The following is a 12,442-nucleotide window of genomic DNA, read 5'->3' on the forward strand; positions in this document are numbered from 1 at the left end:
TCACTTTGAACTAGCACAACTAGGATTTGAACCCAAGGTATCTGACTCCCAGGTGCATACTCTTGACCATTTGAGATGTAACTTAAAGAATGGATGGCAGGCTGTCACAGTGAGTACACAGAAGGGTCCTGCACAGAGAGAACAGAATGAAAAAGGCACAGAAACAGAAAAATAAGAAGCAAATTCAAACCAGTTGGTAGACTGGGTGGGATGGAGTATATCAAGCCTGGGAGAAGTAGTGGGACATCAAACTAGAGATCTAGCCTGAGGATAAGGCAAAGAAGACTTTGAAACCATGGACAACCTCTGTGACTGGTGGGATTCCTTTGAGACATTGGGCTTGAGGGGGCTTCTCAGAATTGTGCCTTGGAGGAGGACTAATCTGAGGACAATGTGAACATGGGCTGGAAGAGGAAACAGGAAGCTGCCCTGCTTCCTCTACTCTGAGGTACTTTGTATATCACAGAATGTGCCAGTGTGTCTTGCTCTCTTGAGAGCGACCCCTAGAGGAGCTGAGTGTATCACTATGCTGCATGTGCTGACAGATGATACAGAACCACAAAATACAGTGGAGCCAGAGGGCAGGAGGCAAGCAGTATGGATGCTGGGGCTACTGCCGCTGCTGCTGCTGCTGCTGCTGCTGCTGCTGCTGCTGCTGCTGCTGCTGCTGCTGCTGCTGCTGGAAATAGTAGAAACATTTTGGAGTCAATTTAAAGTGTCTTTACCCATGTTTGTTGAAGTCTTTAAACATAACAAAAATTTTCTGGCAATTTGGGAGGTATAGGAATATATATATTCAAGTCTAGGTTCTGTCCTTTGGCTCAGTGGGGTCTTGGGTAATTAGTCAACACCCCAAGCTCTATTTTTTTTTATCTTTAAAATACAGGGGTGCCTGAGTGGATCAGTTGGCTAAGTGTCTGCCTTCGGCTCAGATCATGATCCTCAGGTCCTGGGATGGAGTTACGCATTGAGCCCTCTGCTCACAGGGAGCCTGCTGCTTCCTCAGCCTCTGCATCTCTTTCTCCTTCTCAATCAATTAATCAATAAATAAATAAATATCTTTTAAAAATAAATAAAATATAAATCAAATTATGTTATTGGTAATTGTTAATGTATAAGGTAAGAATATTTGTCTGGCTCCACTGTGTCATCTACTTTTCCTCATTTTACAGATAAGGAAATTGAACCTCAGAGAAAAGAACGGATTTATCCAAAGCCATACCGTGGAAGGGTCTGGATTTGAAAGGACAAGTGCAAGATTCCAATTACCTTCCAATCTCACCAAGGGAAAATGAAGCTTCAGGGAAAGAGCAGGACAAGTGTGACTACACAGTTGAGCAAGATGAGCTTCAAGAAATATGCTCACAGGTCTTGGAGAAGCTCCAAAGCACAGATTTGAGAACACTGATATTCGTTGCCTGTCTGCTGGAGCACTCAGGCGCCGGTGGTGGGGAGGCCCCCAACCACAGGCAGCTGGATAGAAACTTGGTCCCAGCCTAGCAACAGCCTCTGCATCCTTAGCAACCTGGGAGGGAGCAGCTTGAAGGAGCCGGTGCTGTGATTGGCCTGACTCCTGAGCTCCTATCACCTGTCCTGTTCCCCTCAGGCTACCGTGGTTCTCAATCCCCAGGAGAGCACTGTTGGAGTACCCCTGAGCTGCCTGGGTGGGGAAATGCCTGCCTCAACAGTAACTCCAAACCCCCTGTTCTATCTCAGGAAAGGGCTCAGGATTGAAACGTAGTTGCTGGGCAGAGAGGGTACCCCACCATCAGAAATTGTGGTTCCTGAAATTTCCAGACAGCTTCAAAGAGGCTGCAGGTCCCGCTGGATAGGACTACCAGCTCAGAGCACGTCTTTCTTTCCTGTAGACCACACACTAAGTGAAGCTGGAGTCTAGGGAAAGGGCTGGTCTACCTCAGACCTGGGCACTAGAAACAGGTCTAGTCATACTTGCTGTGTGAGTTTGGTCAAATGATACACCTCTCTGGGTCTTTGCTTACCAATCTGTAAAGCATTTGGATTAGAATGATCTCTGAAGAGTTTTCAGTCTGGGAAAGTCTCTGAAAGAGTGATCAGCCTGGGGCCAGGTTTATAGAACTTCTAAGTTGTCCTTGGCCTCAGACCTGTAAAAGCACCCAGTATTTATCTAGTACTGGATCTCAACTTCAGATTCACCAGATTATTGCAGAAACACACAGCAACAATAACAACAAAAATCCTTCTTTCCTATGCACAGCACTCCTTTCAGATGCATTATCTTATTGGATTCACCCTAAATCCCAGAAAGTAGAACTGGAATTATCCCAGTTTTTTAAGCAGGGAAACTGAGCAATGAGAGCTGAATATAAGATCTTCATATAACCTAATAAAGCCCTGGTTTCCTCTCTGACCTCATGAGAATCCCATCTGGCATCAGGAAGGAAGAGTCTCTAAATGACTCCGTAGACCTGTTGTGCAGATCTCTTGAGTGGGATTCCCAGTTCTGCTCATTACTGATTCTATGCTATTGAGTAAGTGACATAACTACATTATGCCTGTTCCCTCAACTGTAAAGCAAGAATGATAATAGTAGTTAAGAATATCTTATTATGCCTTTATTAAGAATGTCAAGTGAAATAAGATAGGTAAAGCATTTGGTCCTGCTATTGTTTTTGTTAATACTGACAAGGATGCTAAACTTACTAATGGGAAACCAAGAGCAAGAAAGATTTACTTATTTCCCAACCCAAGGATTTGAAAGGGCTTTGAGAAGAAGCATGCCTTCCATTTGGGGGACTCCCAGTGGATCAGAATCAATGCATGAGACCCCAATTCTTTATTTTTAAGGATAAAAAAAGGTGGTGAAAATCATTGAAAGTAAACACTTTCAGTGCCTTCTGAAGAAGCCAAAGATGTAAGTTTACTGTTTGACAAATATCTGCTTCGCTGGGAAGATAATGAAGTCTGGGCCTTTTTTTCTTAATCTAGAAATTTACATTTTTAAAATGTTGTCCATGGGAAATTAAGTCATTAAGAAGTAACAGTAGAAATAAAATAGTGTTGATAACTTCCATGTGCCGTTTTCCTGATATTTTTCATCTTTTTAATTCCCCTTACTCTTTAATTACTTAGGCAGATTTCTCAAATAGATGAGGAATATGAGCACTGAGACATTTATAACTATTAATGGGGTATTGCTGCTGCTTCTCATCACATTTGTAATCTACTACAGTAGGAATTTGGAGGGGGGAGGGGGAAATAGTGTTAGTCAATTTGTTATGGATTAAAGGAGTGGGATTAATAATGAATCATACATTATAAGATTTTCACTTAATATTCTATACTCCTCCAAGTGAGGGCTTCTCAAATCATAGCTAAAAGGTCTTTCTTCCCTTCAGGCTCACACAGTCATGTTTGAGGGAGGACACTCAGGTATCTCTAAAATTCACCAGGTACTTGGCACAGAAGAGTATAACTAGGTCTCTCTTCCAGCATTTTGGTAGTTCACAAAAGAAAAGGAAGGCACTAGACCCGTCTTTCATGTAGTAATCATTCCATTAGTAGCAGCAGTCAATAGCTGCTTTTCCCACCTGAGATTATTTCCATAGCTTTTTCCTTTATTTTAGAAACCCACAGACCAAACAAATAGACAAGCAGAAAAGATCTGGCCTCACAGAACATAGGTGCAGAAAGTAGTGGATATCAAACCTGGCTGTCATCAGAAACATCCAGAAAATCCTTAAAAATAAAGAGTTGGGGTCCAACCCAAGACCTACTAAATCAGAATCTCTGAAGATGAAGCCATCCCGAACACTGCTGGGGAGCACAAGCTTAGCAGGGAAAACTGGTTTAACTCTCCACCATCACTGTTGTCAGCCTAGAGAAATTCCAAAGTGAGTGCTGTAATCAATTAGTAATGTCTGTCCTGACACAGGAGGTGAGTTTTGCAGCCCATGAGTCCTGCATCTGGGATCCCTATAGAGCTGAGAGATGTGGACTTGAATTCTGGTTCTGTGCCTTCCTGGTCTTTTGACATTGAGACAATTAATATCTCTGGCCTCAGATCCTACCATCTTTCAAGTAAGGCTAAAACCCATATATCTAGTAGGATTGTTGTGAAGACCAAATGAGAAAAGGTATGCAAAACCCCTTTTCAGTGCCTGATAGTATATGCAACATGCTCAATCCATGATTCTGTTATTATGATTGAAGCATATCTTTCCAGGGATGTGAGACATTTAATAAAAAATCAAATCTCATTCTATGGAATGCTTGCCATCCCCTTTATATTCTGTGTCTGGGACACAGTCTACTTCTGTTTTGTAGATGAGAAAATTAAGATGCTGTGATATAATCTTATAATAATCAGAATTATAATAATAAGATCTTCTACCAAAGGCCCATGGTTCTCAAGGAATGTACTAGGATCTGTTTGGATGCTCTACTCAGTTCTCCTCCCATCCAGAAGCTGACATTACTACTAGACAAAATCCATTCCCATCCAGGTTCTTTGTCTAGCCCATTTGTTCCAAATCCCTTCTTTTTTCCAGGAGTATCAGAATCTAATGTTCCTAAGAGTTTTCTGGGGGAGGGTCCTTGTCCTTTTGAATATGGAGGGAAAAATTCCCTCTGTCTTATAAAGAAGTGCCTTTTATTTTTTCTCTCTATTCTTTAAACTTCACAAACTAAGAAATAAAAGAATACATTAGATTGGATACATAAATTGTGAAATAAAAGGCATAGTTCTATTTCTTCTGTGACAATGGTAAAAAAAAAAAGTTTAAAAAAATACCAAGATAGGTTGCTTTGTCTCTGTTTTATCTGGGCTTGATATTGCTATTTCTGGAATGACATAGGACCCCTGACATGCTTTGCTAAAATATTTCTGTATGGTTCAAAAACAAATGATTCTCAAAAGGGTTCTTGTTGCCAAGGTAAGAACAGACCCACCACTACCATGTCATGCATGTCCCAAAATCTGTCTCAGAACCATTTTAGTTGTGCTACCTCTGTAGCTTTCAGCCTGAGCCTCAAAAAGGCTTTTTCTATAGGTTGAATCTGTTGAGTCCATTAGTAAAATATCTATGTATGAAACATTAGTGAGGCTTTTTCTGACTGTGGTGTCTCAGACTCATTCTTAAGGAACTGAGAACATAATTTTTCAAAATGTCAATAAGACCATTTTATGCCTCACCTCCCACTCCAGCTCCTACAACACAAACGCCCAGCACACCAGAGTTTGTGGTATATAATCCATACGGTCATCTCGCCTGCAACAACTAGAGGCTGGGAGGGAACCTGGGCCTCAACAGTCAGGTCATGGCATCTTCCGGTATTATGATTCCAAACCCCCACAAACTACCAGATGAGCCATTGACGGCCTACATGAGGTACAGCAGAAAGATCTGGGATCAAGTAAAATCTTCCAACCCTGATCTAAAGTTGTGGGAAATTGGCAAGATTATCAGTGGCACGTGACGAGATCTCACTGATGAAGAAAAACAAGAATATTTAAGTGAAGATGAGGCAGAAAAGATAGAGTACAATGAATCTATGAAGGGCTATGATAATCTCCCTGTTGCTTACATAAACGCAAAAAGTCATACAGGAGCTGCTTTAGAGGAAGAAAGTCAACAGAAACTCTTGTGTGGGGAAAAGAGAACCTTACATGAGCATCCAGCCTGCTGAAGATCCAGATGGCTATGATTCACTGAAGCATACGGCCACCACCCGTTTCCAGAGAAACCACCATCTCATCAGTGAAATCTGTAGTGAGAGGGTAGAGCCAGACGTTCCATCAGTTGTCACAACAGCTAGTAGGCAGGTCCTTAAACAATGGGTCCAGTATTTAATGGTTCATCAGTGAAAGCTAGAAGCTGAACTTCTTTAAATAGACGAGCGACACCAGAAAAAGAGGAAATTTCTGGAAAGCACAGATTCATTTAACGATGAACTTAAATGGTTGTGTGGTTTGAAGTGGAACGGATATGGAAAAAAATTGCTGCTGAAATTGCACAGGCAGAGGAACAGGCTGGTAAAAGACAGGAGGAAAGGGAGAAAGAGGCTGCAGAGCAAACTGAACACAGCCAGCATGGTTCCTGAGGGAGAGCAAGCTGTGAGTAAGTCCAAGGAGAAAAAAGACCAACAAGAGGGCTCATGGGTGGCTCAATGAGTTAAGCCTCTGCCTTCCGCTCAGGTCATGATTTCCGGGTCCTGGAATCGAGGCCCGCATCGGGCTCTCTTCCCAGAGGAAGCCTGCTTCCCCCCCTCTCTCTGCCTGCCTCTCTGCCAATTTGTGATCTCTCTCTCTCTCTGTGTCAAATAAATAAATAAAAATCTTAAAAAAAAAAAAAGACCAACAAGAGCATCCCAGTGGAGACAGAGGAGACACACCTTGAAGAAGCACCAGAAAGACAACAGAATGGTGAAGAAGACACATCTACTCCTGATGACAAGGAGAGCGGGCAGGAGGGGGTGGACAGTATGGCTGAGGAAGGGACCCGTGAGAGCAGCACTGGCTGAGAGAACAACAGCGCAACAGTGGAGGAGCCCAACAGACCCCACCCCAGAAGATGAGAAGAAAGAATAAATATTGCCTTGTTTGATGTGTTCTAAGTACTTGCTTAAATGAAAAAAAAAAATTTTTTTGAGTTTAAATAAAAAAGGAAACATAAGTGAAAGCCCAAAAAAAGGGAAGATGTCTCTAAAAAGAATAATCACAAATGAATAATGGATGAAAAACAGAAATCTTCCCGTCTAACCATGTTTAGTTCAGACTTCCCGTAGGATATATGGAGAGGATGGAATAGGATGGGAGACCTGAACGTGACCTTCATGGGGTCAATCAGTGTATTAATTTGCTAGGGCTGCTCTATCAAACTCCACACACAGGGTGGCTTAGACCACACAGAAATGTATTGCCTCACAGTTCTGCAGGCGAGAAGTCTGAAGTCAAGGTGTTGGTAGAGCCCCGCTCCTTCTGCAGGTGCCTGGGAAGGAGGCTTGTAAGGTCTCTCTCCCTGCTTCTGGTAGTTTTGTGCCTAATGGCAGCATAACTCTAAAATTCACATGGCAGTCTCCCTATATATGTGCCTGTGTACATATTTCCCCTTTCTATAAGAAGACCAGTCAATTGGATTGGGGTTCCATCCTATTCTAGTATGACCTCAATTCAACTAATTACATCTGCAATCACCCTATTTTCAAATAATGTCATATTCTGAGACCCGGGGTTAGGACTTCAACATATGAATTTTAGGGTTCAATTCAGCCCATAACAACCAATCTCCCATTTTACAGATGAGACAACCAAGACTTCGGTTGGGCTTAAAGGGAGGTCAGTTACTAAGAACTAAGACTGGAGTCAAGCTCCTTTCCTCTTTTCTTAACTTGGCCTGTACAGTTATTGACAGATGAAAGGAAAATACTCACTACCCATTTAGTAGTCAAGTTCTTCACAAAGGAGATCAGTCTCCATGCTATAAAGAGCAAAACAAATGTACCTGAGATTCATGACCATCATTTGCCTCTCAGATCACTCCACCAGACTTCCAACCTGCTTTTTCTCTAATCCACTTTATAAAGGTGTGTTCCCTAAAGGGTAATCCATGGACCACCAGCATCAGCCTCACCTGGGAGCTGGCTAGATGCAGAATCATTATCTTCATTTTTGTTAATTCCCAAGTGACTCCTGTGTAACATTCCAGTTTGAGACCCCCACTTCTCAACTAAGGCCAGCATCATCTTCCTAAAATGCAGATCTAATGAGATACCACCACCTCTAGCCCCAGATTTACCCATCCCCCTCCCCCGTGGTATATAATTAGGTCTCCACAGCACTGTTAAGGGACTGTTAAACTCTGTGATGATTTTCCATGCATTTCTGGCTCCTCCATTGAACTGTAAATCCCATGTGCACGACTGCACCGCAGCACTGAGTACAAAGTCTGATACATATTGAGAGCCTAATAAATGAACTAGAGCACAACAGATGCCAAGAAAAATAAAGATCTAGAAAGACAATACTTAGTCTAAAGGCCCACATTGCTAAAGTTGCATGCAGATGTTACCAGGGGACCCTGGGGAGTCATCTTTGATGATCGCTCATGGAGAGCAAGATAATGCCAACAGACAGGAGACAAATATTCCCATTTTCTAAAAGGAGATAAAAGTGGGTAATAAAACCACAAAACATGAAGCTTGTGGGCAATCCCTGGCAAAATTGCAGGCCAAAGAATTAAATATATTCGTGGTGAAAACAAAAACAATAGCGATGGTCACTAAGGTTGGCAAGACGCTGACTAAAACCAGCTTATGCTAACATGGTGGTGACTGAACAATTGATGTCAACATTCTGTGTTAGAGGCGGAGAGGCTGAGAGGATTCATGTGGGACCCTGTTTCTAGTCATTTTTAATCCATAACTAAAACCACTTCAGTAAACATGTAGGTAGAGGAATGTCGAAAAGCCTTGGCAGGAAAATGAGCTAAAAACCAATAAAATGAAATCAACGGAGATATACGCAAAGTCTGTCCTCAGGTAAGAGTGCATGTAAATCATCGTATGGAATAAAAGTTTGGGTTTTACTTGCTGCAAAAGACTAGAAAATCTATCTGTCAGTCTCTGTTTCCAATTCCTGGCATGGAGTTCTTAGAACCCTTGCAGTTTCCTAAGAAATAAGAGCACCAGGTGCATCTTTTGTCCTAATATTTGGTCTTTGACCCTGGTTCCTGACACAAAGCCCCTAAATCCCTTGGGATTTCCTGTCTCCACTCCCCTGAGGATACTCCCAGAGGGATGGAGAGCTCTGGAGGGCTAAGGATGGAGGCTGGTCACCAGAAAGACCAAGCCATGATTACAAACTTAGAACTTTCAGCTCTACCCTCTATCCTCTGGAAAGGGGAGAGGGGCTGGAGATTGAGTTAATGATTAGCATAACTACATGATGAAGCCTCCCTAAAAATCTCAACCGTATGGGGTTCAGAGAGTTTCCAGGTTGCTGAACACATCTATGTGCTGAGAGGGCAGTGTGCCTGGAGGGGCCATAGATGCCCCACACCCCTTTCCACATACCTTGCCCTATGCATCTCTTCCATTTGGCTATTCCTAAATTATATCCCTTTATAATAATCAGTAATCTGGTAAGTCAACTGTTCTGAGTTCTCTGAGCTGCTCTAGCAGATTCATCAAACCCAAAGAGGGGTTGTGAGAATCCTATTTTATAGTGGGTCTATCAGAACCACAGGTAACAATCTAGACTTGTGATTGATGTCTGAAGGTGGTGGGACAGACTTGTAGGATGGAGCCCTGAACCTGTGGGGTCTGTGCTAAATTAGGTAGATAGCATCAGAACTGAATTGAATTGTAGGGATACCCAGCTGGTGTTGAAGAATTGTTTGGTATGGGGAAACCCACGCACATTTGGTGACTGGCCGTACGTGGTAGTCGTAAATAGTAGAGGATAAAGTGGAGTGTTTTCCCCTTTACATTTCTGTTTGTGCTCAGCATGAGCTGAGAGCATCCACAGAGAGGGATGCAGGTGGCCCAATTATTCAGGACTGGATACGTCCCCTATGCAATACTGCACCTCAATTTGCATGCATGCCATATTTTAGGAGGGACCCTGCCACACTAGACGTGTGGATGCTAAAGGTGTAGCACAATAGAAGATCCAGGGTGTGAATTGTGGCAGAGGGGAACATTTACAAAATCTGGGGATTGAGTTGTTAAATAAGAAAGAATTGGATACATTTCAAGAAATTCCTGTGAGTAGAGATGCTTCCGGTGAATAAAGCTGGCTTCTCTAGTTCCTTCCAGTGCCAAGACTCAATGACCCAAAGCACTTCGTTCTAGTTACGCTGTTGTTGGTAAGTATTGTCATGTACAGGGGAAGCAGGTTGCTATTTTTTATAGGAAAGGGTAGCAAATACTTGTAATAATATGTGTTGATATTGATAGCCTAGAAATATAAAATTTTGGTGTTTTCCCACATGACTATCCTGGAGCCCATAGTCTGTTATTTTTTGGTCCCTCAAAGCCCTTCATATTAATACATTATTGTTTCCCTTTCTTGAACTTTTTAAAAGCACTAATGTTAACAGTTTTATAAATTAATGCATGTATGGAATTCCATCATCATTCCTTCCAAAAGCATTAATTGAGCACCTACTGAGTGCCAAGTCTTGGGAATACAGCAGTACACCTAAACTTCTAAATGATATACCTAAACTTCTAATACCTAAACTTCTAATGATGGGACACAACATAGCAGACCTATGAATAATGACTGTTTAACTGAGCATAGTGCCATGAAGAAAAATAGAGGAGGATCATAAAGGGATGTTGAGTCACAAAAGGTGTTCCCAGGAGGCCTCTGAGCAAGTTATTAGTTAGCAGTGAGCTGGCTAAGATTGGCCCTAATTTATCCAGGTGGGTATGATTCACCAGATTCCAACTTCCCATATAACTAGCAGTTCTAGTTTCTTCTTCCTGATCCTGCCTCAGAAGAAGAGGCTGCAACTTCCCACAGCCCCAAGTTTTTTAAATATTAGACATCTGGCTTTCCTAGCAACTGCTGTACACAGCACCTGCTACAAACAGCACCTAAATTGACCACCTGGAGCCCAAACAGATTTTTTTGTACAAGGCTGCCTTATGCTCACTTCATAAAAAGTAAGAGTGTGTGGTTTTCCAGAAGCACAGTACTCAGAGATAAGGGCACCCATGTAGCCACCACTATCCTGTCCTGGAGGTTCAACCTGTCCCAAGTGACACCACAGGTGTATGCTATGATCCTGGTGGAAAGTAAACCATGCAGACCCCCGGAGAAAGAGCATTGTGGGCAGAGGGAACAGTGAATAGAAAGCCTTTGTGACATATTTAAGGAGGAGCAAGGAAGCTAGTGTTGGTGCAGCAGAGTGCACAAAAGGGGAGGGGATAGGAAATGAGGTCAGAGAGGCCAGCAGGACTCAGATCACGGGCTGTGTGGACCATAGTAGGAACTTAGAATTTGTTCTATGTAGAGTGGGAAGCCATTGGAAAATTGGGAGCACCAGAAGTCACAATTTAAAGAATAGTTCTGGCTGCTGTGTGGAGGACAAATTGGAAGAAACACGAGTAAAAAGAGAGAGATCATTTAGGGAGTCATGATGGTAATCCATGCAGGAGATTGTAGCAATGACAAATTATAGCCTCTATATAAAACCTGGATAAAAATCTGTGATTTATTCTTTTTTGAAAAGAAATAACTGATCATAATGCCTTATCCTTGTTTATTGCTTTTCTTGCTATATAATCTACATACTTTAATATCCATGATCTCAATCTTCCCTTAAAACAGAGCAACATCAGAGCACACACTATTATATCCATTTTCACAAGTTCACAGGGTTGGAGTATTATGTTAAAATCATACATCTCTTATGCCTTTTTACTGCACAAAGCTGTTTCTTTATAATCTCCTACAAAGGGTTGCAAGACATAGGCATGAAACCTACAATAAGAGTATATGGCATTATATAAATGAATGCCAAATCAGTGTTGTAAAAAAAAAAAAATAGGTGCCCATTAATCCTAACTATTGAGACTATGAAGTAAAAGTTGTTATTTTACCATTTGAAATCCTATATTTAAAAAAAAAGAATAAAAAGTAAACAGAAAAAACAAAACACTATTTACAAGATTATGAGGGGGAAATGTGTGAGGTGCTCCTGCAAATCAGTAGGAAAAGGATGAGCAGCCCAGTTTCACAAAGTGGCAGAACTATGTGGGCAATTCACAAAAGAAGTAATAAAAATGAACACTAGATATGTGTGTGATGGGGGTGGGGGAGATTCAATCTGGGACTAAAAATAAATTGAACAGCAACTAGACATTATTTTTACCAGTAAAAGCAGAAATATTTTTATAGTGGAGATATCCAGGATTGGACAAGAATTTAGAGAGTACTCATATGCTATTGGCTTTTTTTTTAAGATTTTTATTTATTTATTTGACAGAGAGAGGGATCACAAGTAGACAGAGAGACGGGCAGAGAGAAAGGGGAAGAGAGAGAGGGGAAGCTGGCTCCCCGCCAATCAGAGAGCCCGATGTGGGGCTCCATCCCAGGACCCTGAGATCATGACCTGAGCCAAAGGCAGAGGCTTAACCCACTGAGCCACCCAGGCGTCCTGCTATTGGCTTTTAAGTATACTTATCAAAAGCCTTAAAAGTACATGTAGTTTGTGACGAAGTTTCAAAAATCTACATAATAATATACAAACCCACTAGTAGGAAACAGATGACCTAATTCAGAGGAGGATGATTCAGAAAGAGTTTGTTCATAATAGTAAGAGAAATGCTCAAATGTAGCCCGAACCACAGGCCAGCAGAGGCAAAGTTGGACAGCCCTCCACAATGTTGCAAGGAGGGACACTCTGTAGCTCAGGCTGCTTAGAGAAATGTAGTGACTTTGGAGCAAGAAACA

The 12,442-nt window shown here is 41.9% G+C and overlaps 1 pseudogene; it reads left to right on the forward strand.

The window, feature by feature from the left end:
* The first annotated feature begins 5,145 nt into the window (after positions 1-5,145).
* On the forward strand, positions 5,146-6,568 carry LOC123954138 (annotated as a pseudogene).
* The last annotated feature ends 5,874 nt before the right edge of the window (positions 6,569-12,442 follow it).

This window comes from Meles meles, chromosome 1, assembly GCF_922984935.1.
Source record: "Meles meles chromosome 1, mMelMel3.1 paternal haplotype, whole genome shotgun sequence".
Lineage (NCBI taxonomy): Eukaryota > Metazoa > Chordata > Mammalia > Carnivora > Mustelidae > Meles > Meles meles.